Here is a 21,708-nt window from a genome sequence, read left to right on the forward strand (position 1 = left end):
CTAGTTCGGGGGGGTTCCGTGCGCAATGTATGGCCAATAACTCAAGGGTGTGGGTGTTGTGAGTGGGAGACCGCTGCTGAATGCTAGGGCTATTGATCGGTGCTCTCTTGAGGGTTGGGGAGGGGGGCAGCGGGGGGGGGGGCAGGATCGCTGTGTCCGGATCAGCGTCAGGGGCTTGTTAGAGTGGTGGTTGGCCTCACTCTTGGGTTGGGGACCAGGCCTCAAGGCCGTGCCCCAGTGGGTGGCGGGGGGGGGCTGTTACCTCTGCCTGTCCGGGTGTACCCTCGGTTCTCTTCTGTGCCCCGTTGCGGTCGCTGGAGGTTTCAGTCGCGGTCTGCTTCTCCCCGATCCCGTGTTTATTTCCGCGCTTTCAGCCCTCAGTGGGGAGGGTCCCCCGAGGGGGTGCTGTCCTCGGTTGGGGTTGCTGGTTACGGGTCTGGTGCGTGTCTCCTCGCCCCCGCTTGCAGCAGCTGTGCCCACCTGGTGTGTCAAGTCGAGTCCTTCGGTGTTGCCTGTTGTCGTTGGCTATGGCGGGTTCTCGGCATGGGCCCGCTCAGCTTTTGCCGCGTTGGCAAACAATGGTTATGGGCTACAGGATGCGTTCGGATACGGGTTGCCAGTATTCTTCGGTGGATGGGGCGTCTGAATCTCGTTGCTTTGTTGGAGTTTTGGGTTATTATGCGTTGTTACTCCTTTGTTTCTTCGGCTGGGCGGAGGAGCAGGGATGTGCGTCCTCACAGGGTGGCCATCTTGGAATACCCTGATCCGGTTTTTTTTTTTAGGGTCAGTACAGTTCCGAGGTGGTACTTCCCGGTGCAGTTCCGTGTGTTTTGGTCACTCCCTGTGCTCTTCCGGTCTGTGCTGTATATGGGGGTTTGGCAGTGGCGTGGGAGCTCTAAGAGGTGAGCGGCTGAGCCTGCAGGGTAACAACGGGTGGCCGTGCTCGGGCAAGTGGGTGCGGTTTCTAGAAATGCACCTGGTTACAGGGTCCACTTTAATTACCAGGACAAGTGGAGTGTCATAGTTCGCTTGTGCGGATTTTATGCAGCACACTTCTGCCTGTTTGTTGATGCCACTCGGTATCAAACCAAGATGGAGTTGGAGATCTAATTGGGCGCACCTTGTTATAGGAGTAAGAAACCGAGTACACCCCTCGATTCTAATGCAAAGTGGCTCAGTCTGCAGCGTGATTCCTTCAAACGGTCCTGGCTTTTCATGCAATACACACATTAAATTTAAAGGTCTATAATGTGCAAGAACGGCTGATGCTGCCCGCAGCGTGTTACATATGGTATGGGGGCAGCTAGGCAATGTACGGATTGCCTTGCTCAGAACTCAGTTGCCAAAATAGAGGGGCATTGGGGTGTCGTGCGACTGAGTGCCGCCCACCCCCTGAAATGGTTATTTAGTATCTGGAGTTCCTTTTGTTGGTTATAACGTATGGGCCGCTATGTTGCTGAGCATTTTGGTTTTATTCTCTTATTCTCTGTTTAATGAAAAACTGTTGATACTGCCCACAACCTTGGCTAATCTGGAATAATTGCCCGTTTTCTGTTATTCATCGAAAGTATTGAACGAAATGTAATGTTGGCCTGCCAGCCATAAATGAATTATGCACCTGGAAACCGCTACCGTGTCAGTCGATAGTTTAAATGCTTATTACGTTACACAAGGGCTGACCAAAATGTCATAAGTAGGCCCTACTCCTATTAAGGGAGTTTTAGTGTCGTACAAGCGGATTAAAGGCTATCAAAGTTGTGTGGGTTGTTCTGGATTTTAAAGTATACATGAGGTCAGTGAGGCACACGTTGTACATGTTTAACCTCGGTCATGTTTATGTCGTCGTGGTGCTTGAAATTGTCTCTTACGGTAAAACTGTGTGTGGCGGCAGTTGGCAGTTAGTGGTGAACCGACCAGTATATGGCCGAATACTGAAAAGTGTGTCAAGTATTCAGCCGAATCTTGTTTAATAAATCATTTTCCTAATTTGGGTAAAATACATGTTTGTGTCCACATGGCTCATTTATTATTTTATTTTAATCAGCATCTCATTCTTATTTAACGCACACAAAACAAAAAAGAGAATAACAAAAAGCAGGATCCATATGTATGGAAGGATGTTGCATATTCAAAACTTGTGCTGCTCAAATGAATGCAAAGTATTAGGTTGAAATTAACAAATTTATAACTGCTAGTGTAAATCGCACACAGTGTAAATTGGCTTGCGCTGAAATGTATAAATTGTTTCTGTTCACATAGGACACAAGTCGAAGGGTGCATGTGAGGAAAGTGGACTTCATCTCCCTGCTATCTGGAACCAGAGAATCCTTCTCCTGTTTGCCAAACATGGTGGGCATTCTCTCAGAGAGGCAGCTAGTGTACTGTGCAGGGGAAGCCTTGACATGTGATTGAACCTGCCCAGCCACCACATGCTCTAAGAAAGCATTTGCTTGTTCAGCAGTCCTTCAATTGTACCAAATTTCAATCCATGTTGATTTACAATACCTAGAGGATGCAGCGCTATATAGCCTTTTCTATGTATGTCTTCAACCCGACACACTAGCAGAATCTCTTGATCCCTCTGTCCCCTCTCACGCGTTTCCTGTTGGGATAAACTGGCCTGTATTGTTCAAGAGATCTCCAAATAAGCAAGTTGGGTTTGAGAATGCCAGCTGCATCTTGCACTGTGTGACATGTAACTGACTGGTCTTAAACCTTTGTTGATATTGAAGAGGCAGTCCGACTATTGGGAATACTACTACATATTCCCAGACATAACCTAGCTCTTTGAATATCTCCCATCATCTGGCAGTTTTGCACACAGAGTATCTGGAGATATTTCCCAGCTTTCTCTGAGAAGTCTGTTAGGCTGGGGCATTTAACTCTGCCTGACCTATTAATGACTACGTTAGTCCAATTGGTTTCCAGTACCTGTTATGAATTCAACTTTCTCAAAAAGCATTTCCCATTGGAGCAAACCATGCTCTCTCCTAATAAATCCTATCCAATACACAAACGTATGCACCACAGACCTATTTATTCAAGCATGCTTGCAGTCAATAGTTATTCCATTCCTTTTGGCAATCTGAACTCCATGTTTGCCTCTGATTCTGACATTACATTAAGAAGAGGAAGTATTCAGCTAGAGTCAAAATAGCAAGACTTTATTTGGCTGGAGACGATTAGCGGTTTTCCAGCAGGAATTTGGCAGAACTCTTAATCGATGTCGAAGTTCGGTACACACCTCGTTGCAGTGGGGATTGCTAGCACGCCTTCAAAAAGTACGTTTTTGTCAGAGGGGAGGTGTATTGTGGTCTACCATCCCGAAGTAAGTTAAACATATCAAATTGTAAAATTAAACCTCATAGTTGCTGTCACGTTTGTTTTCTGTGATCTCTCACCTCACAAAGCATTGCTTCCATGTGTATTTGTGGCCTTGGGATGCCCTAAAAGCTAAGCATGAGGTGTGAACCATTGAGCTGGCTGCAGAAAGTTGGCGTCCTCTCTAGAATATTGTAATGACGGCTACCAGTTTTTGGGGTGGAGGTTGTGTGTTTTTTTTGAGGGGGTGGGGGTAAGTCTGTTTTAGGTTCATAGCATTTATAAATTAGATTTGGCAACATTACTGAAATCAGTGTATACATGTTCTTGGACTTTCTATGTGATGGGGAAGCAGTTTCCAATTTAGGGTGGTAGTTGCTTTCTCGCCAACAGCTAGGTACTCGAAAAACCTCAGTGTGATGGGTCCCGAACTTCATTACCCTGCTTGCCTTTTATGTCCTCTTTATGGAGATATCAGTTGCGTTCCAGTTTGAGCTGCACACGTAGGGCTTCTCCAATAGCAGCAGCTCTCCTTGATTTTTGCATCTTTCAGTGCACTATACTGGAATGGAGTAGCCCGGCAGCCTGCTGGGAATTCCAAGCTTGCATGTGAAATAACATGACAAATGTGGTAGAACTAAAATAAAAATGTCAATGAAGTCTACAGATTTTTAACATGAGCTGTGCAAATATTTTGTCTCCATCCAAGATATCATTAGTCAAAGCATAGTTGGAAAACTTGGGGCACCCTTCTCCCACCTACACATCAGGATTAGGAGTAATAAAGATTGCTGTTAAGTACTTGGATTACCTCCACATTCGGTGTCCCTTACAAATGAGAAATACCAACTTCATAGGAATGAACTATAACTACACTGAACAACCATATGTCTTGCGTGCCATTTATTGTGATGGACATCCTGAATGTGGTCCAACACGTGCTAGCACTCCATACCCCCGCACCCTCTGAGTGTAGGTTCAGCCTATAGTGCTTAACAAAAGGGTTTGGATCGGCCCACGTTACAGTGCTGCAACTGTCGGGGATGGTGACTCCGCCCCCAACGTGCCTCCATCCAAAAAAGTTGCCATGGCTCTGTCGACTCCCCCCCCCCCCCCCTCCCCCTTCCCTCCCTACTCCCCTTGGATCCTAGGAAGAGGAGATGGCGTTCCATTTAGAGAATAGGCTATGGAAATGGTCTCTCTAATCCATCTGCTAATGGTCTGAACAGTGGGTTTTCTTACTAATTTGTCAAGATGCAGAAGTATTGCTTGCTTCACAGCCAGATGATTCCAGGCCACTTCCTCGGGAGAGACTGGATGTGGAAAAATGGAAGGAAGAAGTATCTCCTGGGATAAATTAAACTTTGAAAGATTCTTTGGGAATAAAAGATGGAAGACACATGCAGAACAGTGCTTCCTCCTGGACTACCAGACTTTTCTGGACTACCAGACTTGGGGCCTTACAAACTAAGTCCCATTTCCTCCAACCGTCAAGCCGAAGTAATTGTCGCCAAGATCACTGTTTTGCACATGAGCAATTTCAATGATGTGCCTTCAATAGGCTCAAACGGATCCTCCTGTAGTTCCTTCAGGACATAAGGTCCCAAGTGGGTACCACTGCAGACGCTACAGGATCAGAGGTGAAAAATATTTCACAAAATATCCCACTAGGTCAATATCGCCTTTGTTTTTTTTTTTTATCAGATCTGACCTTTACAAAACAGTTTTCCAACATTAAAAATACATGATAAAGACAAATTTGCTTTTATATTCCATAAAAACAAATAAGAAACTAAATTAGTTGGGATAAATACAAAAGATGCTTAGACAAAAAAATACCCAAACTGGGCCATGTCATATTAACCAAAAACGGCCGGCCTTTAATTATCCTCTTTTCTGTTTAAATGTTCAGACAGAGGTGGAGTAATCATGGGTGGCAATCGGTCATTGATACTCCCACGTTACTTCTATTTCTGATTAAGATTAATGTCTACATTCTGTCAGTCTCCCATAGGTCGCAGTCCAACCTTTGCTAGGACCTGTCCAACTGCTATGGTTAGGGCAATGTTGTGCCCCGAGATCAGTAGGTTCCAGTAGGTTTTCCGATAAAAGCCCTTCCACTTTGTCCACAAACTTTTAGAAAAGTAGCTTGTTCTTATATCCCAGGTCCCCTCACAGTCTCGGAGCAGATGGCTTGGGTTTTGCTTGTTTGGATATGCGTAGATGTCACACAGAATGATAGCGTTGTGTTTTTGTCCTCTAGTATTTAAAATTTCTCCTGTGTGAATTAAATTTAGGCGCGCCCTGAGAAATGTATTTCGTAATTCCCAGTTTGGGTGCTTTTTTGTCCACCATAAGGAACCTGCTCTGAGGTTTTATGTGCTGCATTTTCTCCCCTGTTCTGATCCAGTCCATCGTTTGTTTCTTTTTTTTCTTTCAGGGGGTTGGCCTTCAGAACTTCCACCGATGAGTCGGCCTCCGTCAGGACTCCAGGTGTTTACTATCTTTGACTTGCCTGTTTGCAGCTGTAGTTGTATGTCCTCGTATAGATTTTTCTTGTGGTTCTACTATCAACCTATATAGTGAAAGAAGTCTCCAGTCTACTTGTTGCTTCAGGGATTTTAGCCGAGTTCGAACCTTAGGACCGACATGGGAAGGGAATTTGGCAGTCCTAGCAATATTTTCAAAATCTGTCCTTCCACTTTTTGCCAATCTAGGTCCCAGTGTTGGTTTGGACTCCAGGCCATATAATATTACTGGAATTATTTTTGCAACAGAACTTTATCAACGGTTTATTAGCCGGTCAAGTGGCACAGCAAGAAGAGCGCTCGCTTTGACATCCATGCAGAGCCTGCTAACGCAGGTTGGAATCCCGGCGGGGCCAAACTCAGCCTTTCATCCTTCCGAGGTCGATAAATGAGCACCACAAACTGTGGGTAATAATAAGCAGCGCTCAGATACCCGAGGGTTCGTAGCTATATATAAGTGCCAAATTATTATTATTATAGAGAATTTGCAAAGTTCACAAAGAATCTTTCATCTGTGGCACCGCTCTCTCAACCTTTAGCCTTATTTCTTCTTCCATTTTGCTGATTGATGGAGAAGCATGTACCACATAGCCCAGATACACCATCTCTTCTGTTCTCGGGATCACTTCTCCTTCGAGAAACAAGCTTGTATAGTTTATATGCTTATTTGGATGTTTAAGCACTAAGATTTGTGATTTCTTTGGGTTTACTTGGAGTCCATTTACTTTAGTACATTTGCTTAGGCCATTCAGTAGGTGTTGCAACCCTACTGCTGTTCTGTCAATCAAGACTATGTCGTCTGCATAGGCGAGTCAATAAAGCTTAGTTGTATTTAGTTTAGGGCTTGCCATTGCCCAAGATTGCAGAAAGGGCCCTAGGTCTGACAGATGCAGGTTGAAAAAGAATGGTGCTCCCAAGCACCCTTGCCTCACATTAATTGTGTTGGTTAGATGTCCGGCCTCATCTAGTCGTACCATCAGTGAGGTAACTTTATGTAGTTCAATTAATTGACAGCAGTCTTCTCGGTACTCCCCAGTCTCTCATTTTGGCCCACATACGTTCCCCGATAACCAGGTCAAAAGCCCTGGAGAAGTCTGTCCACTCTCCATATATAGGGCCCTCTCCAAACTCTTTTGAATGTTCTGCCAGGAGATTCAACCTTCGACCATTTAATGTTGTAGACACGCCACTTCTGAACCCTGTTTGAAATTTAGATAGTACATTTGTTTTCTTTGCCCAGTCCTCTCTGTCAGGAGAATTCTCATGAAAATGTTACTTTAGATGTCGAGGAGGGCGATTGGTCTACAGTTCTCTGGTCGCGACCGATCTCCCCCCTTATAGAATGGTATGATTACTGCTTGTTTCCACGAGGAGGGAAACATTTGATTCTCTAGTATTTCATTATAGAGATTAAATAGGAGGTTCAAGTTTTAGCGTTTTTTTTTTATAAACCTGATGGGTTAGCCCATTTGGTTCCGCTGCCTTCGAAGATGAAGCATTTAGGATTAAGTCTTCTATTAACTTAATGTCACATTTAAGTTCCCATTGTGCAGCTTCCTTCTCCCCTTCTAGGGTCTCTGATGTATTTTAAAAAATGTTTGTAAGATAGTCTGTCCAGCTCTTTTCGGAGACTAGATTACATTGGTTGCTGTTACTATTTGGTTTCTTGCCCATATTATTTATAATGGACCAAAAGTTCTGTGCATTATTTTCACATAGAACTTTGAGCATCTGTTTGTTATCTTGTAATGACGCAGAATTCTTCTTGCTCATGACCACTGCTTATAGGCTCTTGCAAGTTTCTGTAGCTCTCCACGTAGTTTTGTTTGGTCTAATGAGTTTTTTTCAGCCGTCTGCTTTCTCTCCTTAACATTTTTTTGTACGCCCATGTTTCTTCATCAAATGAATGCTGATGATGAGTTGTTTTCCGAAGTCCACTTGCACTTGGTGGGTGTACAGCTCAAATAAATTTCTTGGAGCATTCAGGCTTACAATTTTCCTTTTGTTCAGTTAAGGAGATGCAGGCGAGTTTATCATTTAGTTTCTTCCCCTCTCTTGTATTTTACCAATGTTGCTTTCCCTTTTCCCAGGGTCAGGTCATGGGTATATTTATCAGTTTGCGCTTTATTAAAGTCTAAGATGTTTATTTTTATGCGTGCACGGTCACTCCCTTCCCCACCAGATGATTTCCATAGATATTTCCTTTGTTTGAATGACTTCGGAAGCAAAGAAATAGTCCAATGTGGAGAAGGAGTTGCCTCGTGACAAAGTTGATCTTGATGGACTATCACCGGGTACCGAGCCATTTAACATGCCCAGTCTCCATGAGCTGAGATAGTTTACCCATTGAGCTCCAGTCTTCGTTTTTATTTTGTTGCCCCTTTTCGGTTGTTCTCGCTGCTCTGCAATGATGTACATTGGGCATTCAGGTCGCCGCCTAGTGTCACATTGGCATCGCCATGAAGTAGTGCTATCTTTTCCATTACTGTAGATGGCAACAGATGGACATTTTGGAGATCAATTCGTGCTGGGTTCCAGTACACATTCACTATTATAAGTTGTGACTGTCCCCCTGTTGAGTGTATTCCCACTTCACATACGAGGATACCATCTTTTTCACTATGTAATAGTGTGATGTCTTAACTTAGCGAATTGTTAACTCCAAGCAGTAATCCTCCTGATGGCCGACCCTTTGCTATTGTGCTGCTATTGTGAAAATTGTAAATCCTTCTATTTGTATTGGATGTGTAAACCTGGTCTCCTGAAGTAATATAACATCAGTGTTACTGAAGAGCACTTTTTTCATTTTATTTGTTGTAAATGAATTTGGGCCACAGATATTCCAGCTTGTGACATTTATTTCATCTTGCCTAAAGGTTCTGAGGACCCAAGCCTAGCTTCTGGACTACAGTGCGGCCAAAGTACTAACTTTCGAGTCCCCGCTATTGTCATGGGAGTTTGAGGATACATTCTGATTTGATGCTCCTGTTACTCTTGGGTTCGGTCCATTGTTGATGTGGGTCTCACTTTCTTTTCCATTTTTCTCTTCCTCTGGTAATTTTTCGAAAATCTGCAGATGGATTTTTTTTTCTAGCTTTTTTGTTTTTTAATAGCCTTCCATGTCTTTGATGTAAATCCCACCTCTACCAGTTTTGAATTACTTCTACTCGGAAACTTTACATATTCCATATCTCCTGTCCCGAAGAGGAAGGGGTTTGGTATCTTGCTAAGGTAGCCAAGGTTTGCCCCCCCCCCCGCCCCTCCTACAAAGCGAGGTATGTTGCGGGATTTTATTTGTTGCCTTAACCCACAGTTTTGGGATTGCATATTCTTGATTTCAGATTTGTCTGCCGAGGGCTGATGCTGGGGGTTTTCCCCATGGAGGGCCCTTTGTGGATGCTTTTGTGCTAGTTCTTTATATTCACCTCTTAGTTTTTTATTTTTATTTTTTATTTCCTTGTCCATTTTTACTCACGGTCTGCATGGGAATGGTTGTGCTTCTTTGTGAAGATCGTTGCAAAAAAATCGGTGCAATTTTTCTAGTTGGTTCAACTGCAGGGCCAACGTTTTTTTGTGATGTGCGCATATTCCCCTTCAAGAACATTGGGGCCCTCGGGGGTCCCTTTGATGAGGGGCAACTCTTTGTTGTGTTCTTCCATCTTCTATTTTCTCGGGAGGGCTTATGGGGTTGTTGATCTCTAGCCCTGAGTTCTGTAGCTCTCCTATTTGATTTTTTTGATGTATCTGTTTGAAGCCCCACACTTGCACCGTTTTCCTCTGTGTAATCCGATGCTCCCTGGTTACGGGCTAGACCTGCCACGTTTTTATCCAACTTTTCTCTTTTCTGCTTGAGCCATTATGACTTTTCCCTTTTGTTTTGTGGCTTCTTTTGCTCTCTTGTCAGATGAGTCACTGTTCTTTATCTTGCAATTATTCCTGTGTTATAGTTGTATTGTCTTTGCTTTTCATTTGCACATCACATTTCAAAGTTTTCCCCTTTTGCTTATTTATTAGATTTTTTTTTCTAAGAGCAATTGGGAATGCGGTTGTGCATTTCCTTCTGGCTTCTCATTTTCCTTGCTTTCCTCCTTCCCTTTGAGAGTTTTCCGGCTTCTGTCCATTCTGGTTTTGTTGCAGGTCACCTTGCTCCAATTATTTGAGGCTCACTTGTTCCGTCCTCTATTTCTTCCACGACGTGCGCCAGTCTTCTGAATTCTTCTAAAACAGATTCCGAAAGGGGGGTGTCGTCAAAGCAGTTTATCTCTTGTTCTGTATGTACTTCTATAACCCAATTTCTTCCTGTTTTCTGGGCCTTGAGTAGGAATAGAATTTCTGAAAGCAAACAGTTTTGCTTGGCTTCTTCTTTGTTGCTTTCAAGGGTCCTTTGAATTGCTGAAAGGTCCAGACCTTGTTTTGCTAATTCAACTCTCAGCTCTTTCAGGAATGGAGTATTAACTGTGTTAATTGATGTAGTTAATCCCACGATAGTTGGTTATATGCAAGCTGTGGCTCTGGTCAGTTCCAGCAAAGTTCCTGCCTGCAATTGTACTTCGGATTTTAGATGCTCAAAAACTGTCACCAGGGAATTTAATACAAAATGTAGTGCTGAATGGGTTGCTGCACTCGCTTGTTTTGTGTCCCCTTCCTCTGGTGTTTGTAAACTATCTTGACTTGCTTCCATAGTTTTATTGTTCAATAGTTTTCCAATATTTTGTGCTTGTGTGGGTGTCACCTCACCAAAAGCTTCCTCCGGTATAATATCCTCTGACACTTGCAGTAGAATTGTCTTTTTGTATAACCACTTGATGTAAAGGGTCATGATTAGGTAGGGACTCATGTTCTCCATTGTTTGGTGTTTCCCGGATCTCACTATGGAGATCATTCAAACTTTTTGTTTGCTTTTCCCCACCAAGTGATCTTCTATTTTCTTTTAGATTTTTTTAGTTGTGGTGTTGTATTCCAGACCACGCTTCCAAAGATGTAAAATATCAGATGTTGTGTTACTTGCATCTGATCGACCTGTATGCACCTGTGCTATTGCTGTTATGGCTGGTGTCATTACTGGGGTGGGAGCACTGCATGGTGTGGATTGTAGGTCTTGTGTTTCCATCTCCTCCGATTATGACGCATCCCATTCTGGGCATCTACGGTAATCTAGAAGAGCCTTGCTGCGCAGCTTCATTTTTCTTAATATTGTTTTTGTGTAATGGCCCTTTTTGCAATCAATAACTGCAACAGCCTATGGCCAATATACACGCACAAATAGATTATTTCTGAACTCGCTGTGATCTTGCAGTGGTGCTTTCAATACAGCAGCGGGGGAGGCCCAATCTGATTTGTTGTTCGCAGTGCGCTGCCACCTGAGTAAATACCTTGTATATGCTCCCGTCAGTCTCCCAGAGTACCTCTATTGCTGCTGATGTCACTCCGTGCTTGTGGTGGTGAAATGCCAATCATGCACCCCAGCAATTCCTAGGTTTGACTCCCTTCTGGAGTCGGGGCTCCTCCCAGCTCCAACAGTCTCACAACACTCCTAGATACTGCACGCCGTCCCTTGTCACTGCCCCGGGCTTCTCGCCGCAAGGGGGACGTGGGCTCTCTTGTAAAGCACTACCTGGTAACGTGATGCGTCACCTGACGTGTTATCAATAGATGAGAAGGGCTTCAATTAAAGGGACAGTGCCCTGTTGAAAGCAGTTCGAATTGCCACAATCCGTCACAGTTCTGTATAGGAGCTGTCCTCGCTCATTCCAAAGAGACAGGGTGTCTCAGTGATGGTAAAACCCAGCTCCACAGTCTCGCAACAATTCAAGATACTGCACGCCGCCCTTGTCACCGCGCCGGGCTTCTTCTTTTTGTTTTACACTGTTTGTTAGGGTTCACATCTCATACAGACATCGTTATAGACAATAAAATGTGGCTTTCCAGTGCGCCATTCAATAATAACGTAACAAATCCCAATACAACTTCCTGTTGTGCACAGTGAAACAATGCAATAGCTATTACAGTAGCCATATGGACACTCCACCATCCCCTCTATTTAGCAGCAATGTGCCCCAGATCCAAATTTTACGTGGCAGATCTGTCTTTGAACTCCTGGGGTATCGCCATCACCACTGCATGGTCCTGTTGTTGAGATGCCAGAGACATAGTAGAAGGAATCCAGATGTCTAGTGGATTATCCACGAGACATCTGGTATGCTGGCTTAGCAACCAGCATATCATACCCATGAGCGGTGTCACAAAGCCAAGTCATGTCTGCCAACGACTCCCTTGTGGTCGGAGAGGTGGGATTTGACAATTTTAACAGAATACACCTCTGTGCCATTATCATACTTGTAGTTGATAGTTTCCGGTACCACTTTGATAGCCCAGGGAGTCAGCCAAACACACAGAATATCAATATCACAAAGAACCTCAGTACCCTAGCAGGCGAAGAACGATTGGTTTGGAGGGTTATCCAGAGCAATGTCAGAGGTTCAGATTAATTCTAAACCTTCCAGCCATCACCTTTTTGTTTTGCGATATATAATCACCACCATATCATATGAATGAAATGTGCTGACCTTGTGCAGCACCTAGGGCATCTATCGTCCTTGGCAGGGTCAAACAAAGTAAGGTGCGAGGGGTCCAGGTACTCCCTATGTAAGGTCTTAAATTGTATGAGCGCAAGTCTAGTATTAACAGCTGTAATGTGCATACACTCGCACGTTGTAGCCTGTTGCTTCTTTGTGAAAGTAATGCCTGCATCAGCCTCCCATTTTGCTTTACACCCCAATTCTGCCTTTGCGGTGCCCTGCAAAACTGCCTACAATTGAAACCTGATGTTTTATCTTGGTTGAGTTAAGTACTGCAATAGGGCGACACTGGGTGCTTCTGCCGAAAAGGATGGGGATTACTATTGAAAGGCCATCCGCTTTCAAAAGTATTGAAATCTGCGGTAGAGACTCCGCCCCACCTTTTCTTCAAATTGATCTTGCGTCACAAAGACCCCACCAGGATATAAATCTAACATGTATCTAATGTTCAAGTCTTCCCACTCCTTCGCTATCTCACCGTCGCAAGTTGGCTGTATGGACTCTATATTCCATATCGGAAGGCATAGGGATGTTGCACCTGCAGTCACTCTTCCACGCATGTATGGTACAAGGAACCAGATCGAATCTACACCCATCTTTCACTTTCCATGACGCCAACGTGCCCCGCAGGGAGTGGGGGCGAACTGAGCACTGCTCTATATGCACTTGGCGATGGGAGACGGAACCAGGAACCCAGTAACCAACCAAGTGGAGTTCTGCCACCAGAAAGTACAGTGTATTCGGAGCCCCAGGCCCCTCATCCACATATGCCTTAGTGACCGTGTTCCATTTAACCCAAGAGTTCTTAGGATGCCATGCTAACCTTCCCATCAGGGACTTCAGTTTTAAAAAAAAAACACCATTCCCGGCCAGACTGAGATTTTGAAAAAAAATATACAATTTTGGCACAACCACCATTTTGGCTATGTAGAAACGGGCAATGAACACCATCGGTCAACTTTGTCCCTAAGCATTTGCAGGTAGGCCAAATGGTTCTCACTCAAGGTTTCATATTGCCTACTGACACGTATCTCCAGAAACTGAACAGACGTCTGCTCCCATCTATAGGATCCTATATCTTGGGTTTCCCACATAGCTTCAAGGGAACAAAATAGATTTGTACCAATTTATTCGAAGGCCCCGTGAATCTCCCGAACACTTCCACTTCATTCGTTATTGGGAGCAAGTTAATACCAAGTCTCTTTAGGTACAAAACCATGTCATCTGCATAGAAGGAGAATTAACTCTTTCACAATACTCCTCAAAAGCCCTCGCTCGCGATGCAATTTCTGAAGATACGCTGCCGGAGGCTTGACTGCAATAGCTAAGAGCAGAGGTGACAGTGGGCAACCCTGCCGAGTTCCACACCCCAACAAGAATGGTGCTGCACGCTTCCTAAACAGTCCTTTGCTGGTGCTAGCCCCTGAATATAAAAGCTGTACTGCATAGAGAAAGTATTTCGCAAGCCCACCATCCTCGGGGACAGAAAACAAATATTCACACGCTAATGAATAAGATGCCTTTTTGGCATCCGTAGGCTGCAACACCTTGCACTGTGGGATCTATTTGTGAGAGGGTGGCAAATGGGTGTCACAGATTCAATGACGTGGATCTACCTGGAATGAATCCTGATTGGTCTGGGTGTACAATAGTCATGTAGGAAAGTAGCTTAACAGCCAGGGTTCTTGCCAAAATCTTGGTATTGAGATTGAGCAGTGAAATCTGCAGTCATGAAGCACAGTCGAGTGGGTCTTTCGCAGGTTTCAAAATCAATGTGACAACTGCCTCTAAGAGAGAAGGGAGGAGCAACACCCCCATCCCCCTCCCACATGCAATGCCACACACTCTGCATATCCTGCAACTTAAGGTCCAAACTTCTAATAAAACTGGGCTGTATTGCCGTCAGACCCTAGTGCTTTAGACAAAGGTAGGGAACTTATAGCCACAAGGATATCCTCTAACGTTAAACGGTGTGTCTAGCATCTCAACTGCATCCTTCCCTAATTTTGCTAATGATGCCTCAGAGGTATTCAGTGAGCGTTGCAACATCAATTTGACCCTGCGATGCATAGACGTTTGTAGAATCTCTTAAAAGTCTCAAGTATTTGCTCAGGGTCAGAAACTACTACCCACCCCCCACCCACCATCTCAGTAGATACCACATCATCAATAATATCTCAATCCTGTTTAATCAACTTGGCCAGGTTTCCCCTCCTCCTCATGCTTCCTAGCCAAAACTGGACATGACAGTTATTTCACTTCCGCTCTGCCTCAGTCCTAAATCAATCCAGTACAGTTTTAATCATTTTAATCAGTCAATGTACCCCCATTATCGCCCCCTCCTAGCCTACCCTCCAAATCTTTCAGCTCTTACTCAACCATGGACAGGCTCTGCCTAATGCACATAAACTTCCCAAATTCCACAGACCTGCATCTTAAAGGCTTCTCAAACAGTGACCATAGATTCAACCGAACCCACGTTGCACTCCAAATAAGACATGGTCACATCCAAAACCTCACTACGAAATACTACATCAGTCAACGCCAACACCTTAAAATGCCAGAAGGGCCTCGCCACCGCTTCCCTACCAAAATCGACTGTCCACTTGATAGGTGACTGGTCGGACATCTTTTGAAGGAGATCACAGCCAGTGGTGAAGCGCACCATCGTTGAGCCGGACACGACTTAATCTGGGACGTCATGTCATAGTACATAGTACGAATACACCCTGTCTTCTTGATGTAGCATTCTCCATACATCCAACGGACCCAAATCTTTCATACAACTCGCAAGTTTACGAGCAGCCTGGTAAATGGTATTGGCGCTACTCCTAGATTTGTCCCTCAACCATCAAAGATGAAGTTCCTGCCCAGATGATTTTGCATTTTAAACCTCTGACATTTGAGTAATGGAGCATAAAAAAATCAGTAGGATCCAAGTTTTGGCTGTAACTATTAACAATCGTGATAGGGTCCGGGCTATTGCACCGGATACAATAAAATACTGGATACAATAACATACCTGTCATCTAGGGACCATAACCCCTCTTGAGTGGTTAGAGAATGATAAATAGTATCTGTTCCCCCAAGATCTGGCTACTTATACAAGATGAGTCTCCTGCAATAGTATTAAGTTGACTCCATGGCGTTTGCGGTAATTCACCATTGCCTGCGCTTTATGCGGGTTGTTAACCCTGCAGATATTCCAACTAATAACAGTGCGAATCGCCATACAAAGCATACAAAAAGGCACATCCGTACTCGTAGCACCAACAGAACACTGCATGTATCTTGACACACACAACCGCATACACATTTCCTGCTCTGTAGAGATGTGAACCATTTTCAACCCCAGCACTCCCACTAACAACCTACCACCCAAACCCGCACCATCTAACATGTTCCCTTCCCACACTGCTCACCCCCAACATGCATTCAACAGCCCCCACCCCTAACCCCCATTATCCCCTTCACCTCCATGTAACAACTCTGGTAATCACCCGGGGACGTCTGACTCGATGGCCTGTCCCATGGCTGGCCCTCACGAGGGGGAGGCCAAACATTTCAAAGTTTGCAGCAGTTAGGCTGTACTGTTACATAGATGACGATAACACCAGGGGCAAACATTCCAATTAACCTCAACAAATCGGGTATCCAGTGATTATAACAAATACCAAAACGGCGAATGCTTTTATTTTTAATGAAAACAATTCAAATGAAAAAACATTGTTTTTGTTCTTTTTTACATATGGGCTGGGGTAAGGGTTAGGGTGGGGGTAAAACATGGGGCAATTGGGATCAGGAGGGGGAAGGGACCAAAATATATATTTTTTAAATTGGATGTCCTTTTTCGTTATAAAAGTTTTGTTAAAGATTTCGAAATAATCACATAGAATCCACAAATCCATACAAGCATCATCAACTGTATATTAAAGAATTGAACAGGGGATGCACATCACACAAGGAGCCAGTCTCCAGATATGTCCCAAACCACTGAAATTCCGAAGACAGCACAGTGTTCTACTTGTTTGAATCGTCACCCCTTAGGCAAGGTTTCCAAGAAGTCCTATACCTCAGCAGGATCTGTGAGAAAGTGACTTTTGTTATTATGGACCACTCTCAACCTGGAGGGATACAGCATGGCGTATTGCAGGCCATGCTCCTGGAGAGAGCGCTTTTCTGCCAAAAAGAGACCAGCTCTGTGTAGGGATGGAGTGAAATCTGGATAAAATGAAATTTTAGCTGCTTTGTACTGGAGATTCGCACGTTCATGGGCTCTGCGTAGGATTGCATCACGGTTTCTGTAATTTAACTAACACGTTATAACTGGATTAGGATTCTGCCCAGGCTTGGGCACTGTTAGGCAGAATCATCTGCAGTACCCTTAGGGAACACTATAGACAATTAAGACTACAATTGATAGTACAATTCCACCTTTGGTACAAGCCTGTACTACACAGTAAAGTGGTAGCGATGGCTGAGCAGCCAGACTTAACTCAAGAGCAAATGAGCAGTAGTAGGGAATGCACAAAGGACTACAATTACTGTGACTCGAGCAAACACTGACTCAATGTTTCTGGTTAAAAAATATAAGTACATTTATTTTTAAACCATCTGTTCACAAAACACTTCACTTCTATTAAATGAAACCACACTCTAAATATACTACACACAACCAATTCCTTTTGTTCAGGTTAATTCTCAAGGTAAGTACTTTAGGATTTGACAGACCGGTGTTGCGAAACAAAGACGTTACTGTGGGTTAATACGCAATCACTTTTTGACAGTAATGACAGTTCGGTGTTACAAAAGAAAAGCGTACCCGCGGGAAGACATGTAACCGTAGTCAAACACACATAGCACAAAGAATTAAAACAAGGGAATAATGGATAAAAAGCATAGGCAATACTTTTGTCAAGGAAATAGAATCAGAGGACGTGTTCTAAGAGGCAGATAAAAGTCAATAGGTCTGCACCAGTGTCAAATGGAGCAGGGCTCTGTTGTCTAGGATCACACGGTGAGAACAGTTCAAGATTAACGTTGCCAGGAGTACTGGATATTGTCAAAGGGAAGCAAAAGTTAGAAGAGGGAAAGGACAAGCCTACAGAAAGGAAAAGGGTTCACCCCGATTCCTCAAGGTCGGACGGAGAGAATGACCAAATGGACACAGTACCTTATTCGGATGAATAAAACTGGTGCTACGGCAGTTGTTCCTGCAGACTCACTGTTCCTGAAGCTTCAGTCATGGGGACAAGGAGGACGCCTGGAGCGATCTACACTACCCAGTGATGAGACCAGCAGCAGCAAAGCAACAATGAATAAAAGGTGCGCTCCTTAAACAGGAAGGGGCTCTTCTGATGGCTATCCGGATCACTACAGCGCAGTGCAGTGATTTCGACCCAGAAGAGGATTCTCTGGCTGTAGAAGGTGAGCTGGTTGATCCCACCAAGCTCAAGGGAAGAAGACTCCGGACTGGATTTTCTGTCGTTGAAGGGTAGATAGCTCAGGACTGCAGCAGGGCTTCACCGGGATCCAGGAGTTGCAGCAGCCGTCTTCTTCTCCACTTCTCTTTGGTTCTTGTAATTCCAGTGGTGACTCTGACTTCCAGCCCAAGAGTCCTGCCTTTTATGCCAAACTCCCCCATTCACACAGCCTGGCTGTCAATCACACAGCAGGGGTTTGTCCAGCCCGGACAACCACCCCAGCCAATGGACACAAAGTGCGACTTTGGTCTCTAAGGAGACCCTGTGCAGGGGGGTTACTAAATCCCTCCCTCACATTCAGCCCACCTAGACACCCAGGCGCCAAAGGAGGGCTTCTTCGCAGAAGCCTGCCAAAGGACGGAGAACAAGGAAACCAGACCTGGTTTGGCGCGAAAAGCAAACAAGAAAGACCTAAATGGTGACAAACGCCGCTAGGACCCAAAATAAAAATGATATGGGGTAGCAGGTTTTATGTTCACGTCTGTCAACACAGCTAGAACACTAACCCAGGAATCCATGTAAAAAATGAGTTACCACTGCCACCAGCCATGTCGAGTCGGGAAGGGGGACACAAAGTGCCCCTTGAGGTACAGAAGGACAGGGGAAAGATATTCCCCTCCAGTACTCCATTGTAAGATGGTTGGTACTGGATCTGTATTTAAAAGGACTAGTAAAGCCAATGGTGACTTTACATGTTTCTGGGTGACAGTAGTGCGAGTTCACAAGGGAAGCCTAGAAGACATGTGTGACACACAAGTAAAAAGATGATGCCTAGGGAGTTGGTGACACGCCATAGCCCATGAGCACAAAAAGTACAACACACACAAAAATACACTGTAAGAGTGGGGAAAAAAAGGCTCACACTCTTACCAGGTGGAAAAATATAAACCCCAGAAATCCAGCAAAGCTGCTGAGGGACTCGGGCACCCGCAGTGATACTTGGTGGGCCCTCCATAACTTCTCATACATTTCTCCATAATGGTCTCCATGTTCTGCAGAGGCACTGACTTTGGGATCCCAACCACCCATATTTTGTTCCTATTCAATTCCTCTCTCTAGTTTTCAAATCTCTCCATGACCTGGCTCCCTTCTATCTCTCTTCGCTCCTCTCATTTTACACTCTCTCCCGTTCTCTCCGCTCTTCTGATCTCCTCTTACTCACTGTACCCCCGTCCCCATGTGCCTCTTCACGTTTCCGTTCCTTTCAGCTCTTGCCCCCCCCCCCCACATTGGAACTCCTTACCTCTCTCCATCCCCACCTACACCTCCTCCCGCACCTCCTTGAAAGCCCTTCTCCACTCCCCCTGACTCTCCTTCTACCATCTCTCCTCCCCATCTCCCCTGTCCCCCCTCCAATCCCCTTCATACCCTCCCCTTCCTTCTCACACCCACTTAAATTTGAATCAGATAACTGAATTGTTCCCGTTTCCCTTAACTACCTCCTCCTCACCCCCTCCATCGAAGTAAATTGTTCTACATATTGTTTCACTGGTTTGTTTCATGATTGTAAATTTGCTTCTTTAATTATTGTACCTCGTTATAATTTTAAAGTGCTTTATAAACCTAATAAACATACATGGGACCTTCCTTCCAGATGGATCTTCATTCTTCTCTCATCTCCCTGACCTCCTGCTGTAATGTTATGGAATGCCTGAGTCACTTACACGCCATTGTCCTCTAGCACCCCTCACTCTGTGATCCGCCTCAGATATACAGTCAACCTTGTATGCCATGCCATCCTGCTTGGTATTAATGCATGTCCAAGCAGTGAGGAGTAATAAAGGTGAACGCAGCAATCTATTAATGTCTGCCACAGGTTGCTCCACGGCAAAACGTTTAAAGGCAATGGCCCATACGTCAGATCTGCCATCCTGTCACATCGCCTGGGAGTGTCCAAAAAAGTAAGGGGTCTGCCCTCACAATGGTTGAACCCTCCACCATGGGTCACAGTTAAGCATGCAGAGCAATAATTCCAAATGGCTGCCCATGCACTGTATTAGCTCCCAGCCGACCTCCAAGGACCCAGTTTGGAAAACCGCAATTTTAGGTGTTTGGCTGCCCCTGCACACAGCCAGAGTTTCACCCCCAAGGCCTAGTTGCCCTCCACACCGACGGCGTCAGTCAGGGGAGCAGCCAAACAGTGAACGGGTTAATTTCTGGGCTGCCATGTTATGTGGGGTTGGGGGGGTGCTACCTCCCAGACTAAAGCCATAACTTCACACAGCCCCCGTTCCCGAACCAAGACCCAGACATGCCAGGGCGGGTGGTCCTCCCCTGTCTGCTCAAACCTGCTCCCGTACCCGATCAGCTCCTTAATGTCGGCTGGCTCTAATACGGCGAAGCAGCGTAAGCACTCTGAGGCACCGCCTGCCGCTTCAACCCACAGCCAGTCGTGCAGGCCGCTGCTGTGTTCCAAAATGCCTCTCCAGCTGGTGTACTCCGGCACCTCGGAACGCAGCTCTCGCCACAGAATCCCCGGGTGATCTGATCCCTAGATCTGCCGACGGATTTTCCATGCACCCTGTGTTGGCAGTAGGTGGCCTCCTCCTCACAGCGTCCCACCAAAGAGCTCAGAGAGCAGTGGCCATCTTGGTTGCCAGCGCCCGCCAATATCTGCTTTGTTTCCCAGAGGTACCTAGGATCTTATCGCTGACCACTGCCGGCAAGGTAGAGCCGGTCAGACCCATGGAAAGCCCCTCCTGTGTAAACTGGAGCGCATTTGGAATCCTATAGCTAGTGCACAGGATCTGCTTCCCCATACACAATCTTTGGAAATTCTTCCAATGCGTGTCCTTTTTCATAGTCGAGTGACGTTTGTCATTCTGGACGGCAATTGCTGATGCCTTTAAACAATCCTAATCGCTGAAATTTCTACCTCTCAATTTCCAGGCCCCCCCCCATGTGCGTCTCCGCAGGTTCCCCTCTACCACTCCCCCTGGAACCCTGGGATGGGATAGGAAGGGACGGAAGTGTGACCCCAGTGCCATATCTAGATCCAAGCTTTGGTGGAACAAGGACCTGTGCGGCCAGATAGGGGTGATGTGGAATCTCCTCGTTGCCGAGTCCCAGATATTGAGGATGACCTTCTGAAGCAGTGGAAGTGCCAACCATTTTATGGCCCTAGCATCCACTGTCAAGTGTCCTTGGCCAGAAAGCGCGACCGAACACTTCCACAGTTTGGCATTTTGTGTGGAAACAAAGATCCCCAGTTTGAGTCCTGAACATCTGGCAGAGTTCAAGGAACACTCCTGGGAGAAGCTCCTAGAATGAGGATGGAAATTTGTGGTTCAGGTGATCCGCTTCTGGATTCTTTTCCCTTTTATATGTACTGCCCTGATTTCCAACAGATTTTGCTTGGCTCAAGCACCTAACTCCAAAGCGAGCCACTGTAGGTGTCTGGAAGCAGCCACCCCCGTGTGTGTTCAGATAAGCCATAGTCGTCATGTAGTTCATTTGCAGGGTGACTGCTTTCCCTTGACGAGTTGGTCCAAGACATTTCAAGGCCATCAGTGCAGCTTCTAGCTCTCTCCAGTTGGAGGATCACCGAGCTTCCTGGAATCTCCACTTCTCTTGGGGTCTCTTCCCTCCACCCCCCCACCACCTTTGCCACTGCTCCCCAACCGACCGTCTGGTATTTTTAGTAACAATGGGTCTGCAAGGGCTGCTTGAGGGGAGACCCCTGGAATAGATGGGGAATTGTGAAACCACCAGTCAAAACCCTTCCTCAGGGTCTCTGAAACCGGAATCATTGCCTAGAAGTACTGAGTTTTCTCCTTCCAGCACTTGTTTGGATGAAAT

The 21,708-nt window shown here is 45.4% G+C and overlaps 1 protein-coding gene across 5 annotated transcripts in view; it reads left to right on the top strand.

Annotated features, from left to right (window-relative positions):
* Window positions 1–21,708, top strand: part of LOC138528612 (uncharacterized) — a 1,266,637-nt gene that overhangs the window by 60,591 nt on the left and 1,184,338 nt on the right. The window contains exon 3 of one of the 5 annotated variants that reach the window (XM_069640406.1): window positions 5,762–5,814. The exons of the other annotated variants lie outside the window; for them this stretch is intronic. The gene's annotated coding sequence lies outside the window, so the exon portion shown is untranslated. The remainder of the gene's footprint in view (window positions 1–5,761; window positions 5,815–21,708) is intronic. 5 annotated transcript variants of the gene reach the window in all.

Source organism: Ambystoma mexicanum, chromosome 7q (genome assembly GCF_040938575.1).
Source record: "Ambystoma mexicanum isolate Mex_15411 chromosome 7q, UKY_AmexF1_1, whole genome shotgun sequence".
Classification (NCBI taxonomy): Eukaryota; Metazoa; Chordata; class Amphibia; order Caudata; family Ambystomatidae; genus Ambystoma; species Ambystoma mexicanum.